At 37.1% G+C, this 7,786-nt stretch overlaps 1 non-coding gene across 1 annotated transcript; it reads left to right on the top strand.

Annotated features, from left to right (window-relative positions):
• Window positions 1-7,194: 7,194 nt before the first annotated feature.
• LOC121141059 lies at window positions 7,195-7,301 on the top strand. The gene has a single exon (XR_005877997.1). It is a non-coding gene; the product is annotated as a U6 spliceosomal RNA (small nuclear RNA).
• The last annotated feature ends 485 nt before the right edge of the window (window positions 7,302-7,786 follow it).

The raw sequence follows: 7,786 nt of genomic DNA, 5'->3' as shown, positions 1-7,786 counted from the left end.
GGCCTTGAAAGAGGTCAGAATTCTAGGGTAGCCTCAGTGTGTGAGAGGGAACTGAAGAAGCTTCTGATCCAAGAATGTCCTTTACTTTTCTTTCTTACTGGAAAAACATCAAGAAATGCAATACAACAGGACAACAGCAAACAGATTGAAAATATTGTTATAAAATTGTTTGCATAGGGACAACATTCATTTTTCTGAGTTAATTTAATGAAGGTATTGAGAACAATAAATATCCCATGCTTACTTGGGACCAAAATACATGCAACATTCAAATCCAACCACCTTCCCTGTCTAATCACCGAGTCTGTGCTGTCCTCCTCCTTTTCAACCTTACAATATCATCCACAATAAAAGGAAATTTTTATGACAGAAAACTAAATGAAGCCTCATTTATTTTTAAAAATATACTTATATTTAAGATTATCTGACAATTTCATACATGGCTACTCTATCTACCTCTCTTCTTTAATCATTAGCATTACAAGTGAACACACACACATACACACACAATCTCTAAGACAATTCAGTGTTGTTCATATGTACATATGTTTAAGCACAACCACTTGAGACTGGATAACCTACTGGGAATTTGGAGAAAACTTCTTCTAAGTTTCTCAGCTTCAGAATTTTGCCTATGGCTCTTCATCTAAGGCTGTGGACTTCTGGGATTTTTCCCATTCAGTTTGACATATTTACTTGCCTGTAATTATGCATCATAGTGTTGAGATTTTTATGAGTGAAACTTTCCGTCACATCTAGAAGACGGTATCTCCAAGAAAGCATCCTCCCCATGATATCCCCTGATCCTTAGTTTTAAAGGTTGCATGATAGATGTACGAACTGGGATTTTGTATTTAAAATTCACTTATTCTCTACATTTTGACCTTTTATGGATTTCTTTAGTCTCTACCTATTACGAAAAGGATGGTTGTTTTATGGAGTGGGGAGAGCTATACTTATGTCTGGATATAAGAGTAAGTATTTAGAATATATTTAGAAATAATATTGATTTATAAAAATAAAAGCGATATAGCATCCTTAGTTGCCTATTACCCCTTGAGGCATGGGTTAGTTGGCCAGATTTTCAGTACCAGACCAGAGGTCTCTTCTACGAAGCAGACCTTTGGTTTAATTAGACAGCTATCATTTACCTCTGAGATAAAAGTTTCACTATTGCACCACTGAGATAAACTCTAGGTAGGAATATTGGAGACCGTTCTCCCTTGTCAGCTTGCATAGAATTTCTGTTACTCTGAGAACTAGTCCTCAAGGAGGAAGCTTTAAAATTGGTTTCCTCTATAATTTTTTCAAGTCCTGTATCCAAACTTTGTGGGATGTTCAGACACAGACTCACACCTTCAAGTTCTGGGAGGTAACTCAGAGCAATGGAAGAAACCTACATTTTACGGGCGTCTTCTTGGTAAATAACTGTGATCAACAACTCAGAAAGAGGTTTTCAATGTTTGTCACTGGAGATTTTGTTAAATAGTCTATGACTGTTGCAGGGAACATTGCCACTCCATGTGTTCTAACTTTATTTCATATATATATATATATATATATATATATATATATCGTGTTACCACAGCATTTTCAAACAGTAATATTAAACATATTTACACTTCATTTGTATACTTCGCTTCAAATTTATTTGCTGAGTGCTTTTGTGTAATAGTACATGGAAGAATGATACCTCTTCTTTGACAGTCAGAAGAGAAAGGCTTATTAGGTTGTCCAATTTCTCTGAAGACAAACCTATGTTTCCACAGCATGCATGGACTTTTCTCCTCATGTATACAGGGAATCTGGTTGTTCTTCGAGTCATGATCATCTTTTAAAATTAAAATTCTCAAGACACTAAAAATTTATGTAAACTTTGCTATCAGTGATTATTTCAGTACAATTATTCATCTGCCTTGCAATTTCTGAAGCTTGGCTGTTCTAGCAATTTAGTTTTCTGACACTTTCCATATCTGATTCTCAAGTGCTCCAGCTAACTTTACAGCCTATGCCACCAAGATTCCAGTTTTCTCAGTAACAAATTCAGATACAGAATATCCCTTAGCACACAAGTACGTGTGCATTAATGGCACTCAGGATTGAGGAAAAAGATAATGAGGAATTTATTGAGAAAAAAATCTGTAGTTATAGCTTACAAGACTCAAAAGTGAGCAACTTCTGCTATGAGAAGTTGCATTTTTTACATATATAACTGAATATAACTGTATTTTGCATATATAACTGAAGAGTTATACTGCCTAATATAGTCATTTTATACAATAATTACATGCCAACGTAGATTGATAAACTTTGTGTAAACTTGTATATGTAATAGATTTGCCAACAATGCAAGGGAAGAAAAAAAATACAAGTGTCAGGGGAGATAGAGAGTAAATGCATTTGGCAGGAATAGTCTTAATTAAGCAAGCATGGGCAAGGAAGAGTAAACAAGACATGGAGAAGAAAATCATGATTCAGTCCTTTAAGGAAACTCCATTCAGAATAGCTGGTGCAAGAGACACACATGAGTCACTGGCTTCTGCTGCTGCACTTAGTGTCCCAGCCAGAAACAGGGGAAAAACTGGTCCTGGGAGTACACACTAGGAGTTTCAGATGGTTTCTAAAGGGCTATTCCTAAGCTTGCTCATAGAACACTTCTCAACAGTGAGTTCACAAACAGGTTCCAACACTTGATTTTCACAGGAGTCCAGGCCATAAGACAAGGACTGCATGCAGGCTGATGGTGCAGTTTCACTCTTATTCCCAAAGACCTGGGCAGATGAGTTTCCTTTACTGCTTTAGTAACAACTATCCAAGTGATATTGTCCAAATCCATCAGCTTGTGCTTCTATATTAGTGGATATTTGATTTTACTTGACTTGTGGGCTATTTTTAGTTTTCATTATTTTTACAATCTTTTGGAAGGCAGAGAGCCCCTTTGTCTTAATTTTTCTTTAAAATAATACTGATTACTAAGAGAACAGTATAGCTATAATTCATAAGCATTAGAAGACTTCTTATCTGACAACCAAGTAACAAATGGTTTCCGAATTGTCCAGCTTCAACTGATCAACATCAGATAACAAAATAATACTGAAAATGGATTATGTAGATTATATAATAATCAGTCACTTGTCCCATTCAGCTTTTGTTTTCCCCCCAATTATATGTTTTTATTTAAATTAGAAACATGCATGCTTCACATGTCATTCCAAGCTTCCTATTCTACCCCTCCTCTCTTGCCCCTCCACCAGTTCCCCTGCCACCACCCAATCCTCACACCATTCCCCAAGGAGGGTGAGGCCCTCCATGGGGGGATCTCCAGAGTCTGTCTTTTCTCAGTTTCTTGCATTTTTTATTTTGTTTTTTCTTCCATCTCTTTAAGGGATTTTCTCATATCCTCCTTGAGGGCCTCTGTCATTTTCATGAAGTTGTATTTAATGTCATTGTCTTCTGCGTCATTTGTTCAAGTCTTGCTGGTGTAGGGTATATGGACTCTGGCTGTGGGTGTCATATTGTTTTTTCTGTTGCTTCTTGTATTTTTATATTGCAGTGGGTTCCAGAAGGTGCCTCTTCCTCTCCTGGTGAGTGCAGGACCAGGTTTCCCTTATGATGAGTTTGCAGTGATACCAGTGGACAAAATGGACCTTACATTGTGCACAAGTACTCTGGTATGCTCAGAATCCCTTCAGACAAATGCGGCTATTTCTTTTTCATGATTAAGTTTGCTTACACAGCTCTGTAACTTAGCTTTACTTACTAGTTCCAGAGGAGACTTCTACCTTGTGCAGTTCTATTGTATAGCTCCATAAGACAGGATGTATTAGAACTAAAACATTCTTCCTTGCTACTTTCTACCACCCCAGAGCATTCTAGGTTTCTAGGATTGAGCACATGTATATTCAGACTTATGGACAAACATAAAATTACTATACTTAATAGAGTTTACTCTTCATTACCAAAATTTTGTTCCCTGATATGTGGAATCAGAACTGGGCTTGACAACAACATAAAAGCCATGATTTTATTATACTTGGGAATATCAGAAATAGCTTGAACAACTCTGTGAATTGGAAATATAGCCAATAACTTATTTGAAAAAATGATTAATATTTATGTTTTGTTCTTTTAGTGGCTCAATAGACTCAAAGTGATATTTTTGTTAAGTTATAGGGATAATATTGAATGTTGTCTGATGATCATGCACCTTCATTTCTGGTGGTTCAAGTCTTTTATTCTGAATGGAGTGCAGCCACCAAAGAGACAGACACTAGCACAGTATACACTGATGTGTCCCTTCTTACTCCCATACACAGTCTAAAGCCTAGGTTTCACTTAAATGGAAGTATTCACACAAGTTGAGAGCAATCCATTATCTACCATGGATGTGAGGTTGGGTTTCAGGGGCATAATCCTCATATATTTGAATATATGAGGCCATGCTTGTGACATAAACTACGAAAATTACTTTAGCTTATAAAAACAGGGCACTTTTGTCTTACAAATATCCATAAATCAGGCCCCATGTCAGTATCTCAGCAATTACATTAATTGAATATTGACCTTTACAGAAAATCCTTTTAGCAATTTTTCCCATGTCATTTATAAGGGCATGGCTCCTGCTGTAGTCCTGTCTCAACCTGGAGCAAATGTTACCTTCAAAATTATTATTTTTACTCATATCCACTTACACAGTTATGAACATCATTCCCTCTTTAAGTTTGTGTCATTTTGAAAATATGTGGCCTTCCCTCTGACTAGGCCTTTTTTCCAGCTCCTAGTTTTTCTAGTATTCTTTAGTGTTGATTACTGTTGCCAGTGGGAGGACAGCACCCCATTTGTTACTTAGATTGCCTAATTATTTCCCAGTTTAATGGTTTTCTTATTTAGGGCAGGATTGTATTTAAACAATGATGGGGAAGCTAATCATATAGAATGAGGCTTCTGTGGGATGGAGTCTGCTAATCAAGGTCTCTTCTGAATGCCATACAAGAAAGAATGAGCTAACATTGTAGCTTTGGAGTCTAAGTTAAATGTAAGAAATGTAAGACTAGGGACCAGCCTTAGAGATGTTATTCTTGCCTTGAATAATTTTTGCTATTTCACTTCATTTAAGATATTACAAGGTTCATTTAAGGACTAGGTGATACCTGACTTGGCATTTCCATGAAAATCTTCTCATAATGTGAGAAATCAGGCATAGGCAGCACTGTTGGTGTAATTGTTCCTCTGGGAGAACTCACAGTGGTGAATGGTCACCTATACATGCTTCAGCACTTAATGTGGCACCTACAAATAGCAAGGGGTAATTTGTTATTTCATTTGTCAGTGTAGCAGTGCTTGCCATTGACTAAAAACTACATGTTTAAAAATTTCAAAATCTGATGAGGTTTGATATGTTGCCAAGTATGTGGTCGATTTTTGAGAAGGTTCCATGTGGTGGTGAGAAGAAGGTATATTCTTTTTTATGTGGATGAAATGTTCTGTAGATGTCTGTTAATCCCAGTTGGGTCATCACTTCTATTAGAACCTTTGCTTCTTTGTTGAGTTTCTGTCTGGTATTCCTGTCTAGTGGTGAGAGTGGTGTGTTGAAATCTCCCACTATAACTGTGTGGGGATTTAGATATGATTAAAGTTCTAATAATGTTTCTTTTACGAATGTGGATGCCTTTGAATTTGGGGCATAGATGTTCAGGATAGACACTTCATCTTGGTGGGTTTTACCTGTAATGAGTATGTAATGACCTCCTTCATCTCTTTTGATTGATTTTATTTTAAAGTCTAGATTGTTAGATATTAGGAATGCTACCCCTGCTTGTTTCTTGTGTCCATTGGATTGAAAAATGTTTTCCCAACCTTTAACTCTCAGGTAATGTCTGTCTTTGAGGGTGAGGTGTGTTTCTTGTATGCAGCAGAAGGAAGGGTTCTGTCTTCGAAGCCATTCAGCTAGCATGTGTCTTTTCATGGGTGAGATAAGGCCATTAATGTTGAGGGATATTAATCACCATTGATTGCTCATCCTTCTTCGATTTGCAATGGTTGTTGTTGGTGGAATTATATGTGCACTTTCACCCCTTTGTTCTTTTGGCTGTTGGTAGAGAGGGTTTCTCTAATGCCTATGTTTTTCTGGTTGTAGTTAGCTTCCTTGGGTTGGAGTTTTGCTTCCAAAATTTTCTGTAGGGCTGGGTTAGTGGATACATATTGCTTGAATCTAGTTTTGCCATGGAATATCTTGTTTACTCCGTCTATAGTGATTGAGAGCTTTGCCCGGTATAGTAGTCTGGGATGGCATCCATGGTCTCTTAGTGTAGGTAGAATATCTATCCAGGACCTTCTGGCTTTCAGAGTTTCCATGGAGAAATCAAGTGTAATTCTGATAGGTCTGCCTTTATATGTTACTTGACATTTTTCCTTAGCTGCTCTAAATATTCTTTCTTTATTCTGTATATTTGGGGTTTTGATTATTATGTGGTTAGGGAAATTTTTTTGTGGTCCACTCTATTTAGTGTTCTGTAAGCTTCTTATACCTTCATTGGCATGTCTTTCTTAAGGTTGGGAAAGTTTTCTTCTGTGATTTTGTTGAATATGTCTTCTGCCCCTTTGAGGTGGTTTTCTTCTCCTTCTTCTACACCTATTATTCTTAGGTTTGCTCTTTTCATGGTGTCCCATATTTTCTGGATGTTTTGTGTTAAGGATTTGTGGGACTTAAGGTTTTCTTTGGTTGATGAATCCGTTTCTCCTAGTGTATTTTCAACACTTGAGATTCTCTCTTCCATCTCTTCTATTCTGTTGGTAATGTTTGTATTGGTAGTACCTGTTTGCCCAGCTTTTCTATTTTCTGTCTTTCTTCAGATTGTGTTTTTTTATTGTCTCTATTTCAGTTTTCAACCCTTGTAGTGTTTACACTGCTTCTTGCAATTTTGGGAATAACTCCATTCATCTTATCAGATCACCATGCTTTAAAATTAGATTTCAACAACAACACAAATTGCAGAAAACCTACAAACTCATGGAAATTGAATAATGATCAACAGCACCATCCCTGGGTCAAAGAAGAAATAAAAAAAGAAATTAAAGACTTCCTCGAATTCAATGAGAATGAAGACACAACATACCCAAACCTATGAGACACTTTGAAAGCAGTGCTATGGGGAAAGTTCATAGCACTATTTACTCACATGAAGAAACTGGAGGGTGCTCGCTTCGGCAGCACATATACTAAAATTGGAACGATACAGAGAAAATTAGCATGGCCCCTGCGCAAGGATGACACGCAAATTCGTGAAGCATTCCATATTTTTCAGACTATTGCCACCCCCAGGGGGGGGTTGGGGGAGGGCACGGGAGGAGGGGAGGGAATGGGAGAGGGACCTGGAACTGACTTGTGAAGCAACCTCGTTTCTTATCTAAATTTAAACTGGAAAATAAAATATAAAAAAAATTAAAAAAAAAGAAACTGGAGAACAGTTATACTAGAGAATTAACAGCACAGCTGAAAGCTCTAGAACACAAAGAAGCAAACTCCCCCCAGGAGGTGTAGACACCAGGAAACAATCAAATTGAGGGCTGAAATCAATAAAGAAGAAACTGGGAAAAGAGTACAAAGAATCAATACAAGAGTTGGTTCTTTGAGAAACTCAACAAGATAGACAAACCTTTGTCCAAACTTACCAAACAGCAGAGAGTGAACATGCAAATTAACAAAATCAGAAATGAAAAGGGGGACATAACAACAGACTCTGAGGAAATCCATGTCATACTTTGAAAACCTGTACTCCACAAAATC

The sequence above is a fragment of the Mesocricetus auratus genome, unplaced genomic scaffold, assembly GCF_017639785.1.
Source record: "Mesocricetus auratus isolate SY011 unplaced genomic scaffold, BCM_Maur_2.0 Super-Scaffold_100006, whole genome shotgun sequence".
NCBI classification, from domain to species: domain Eukaryota; kingdom Metazoa; phylum Chordata; class Mammalia; order Rodentia; family Cricetidae; genus Mesocricetus; species Mesocricetus auratus.
The sequence above is the reverse complement of the archived record's forward strand: the minus strand, read 5'-3'. Positions and strand labels throughout refer to the sequence as shown.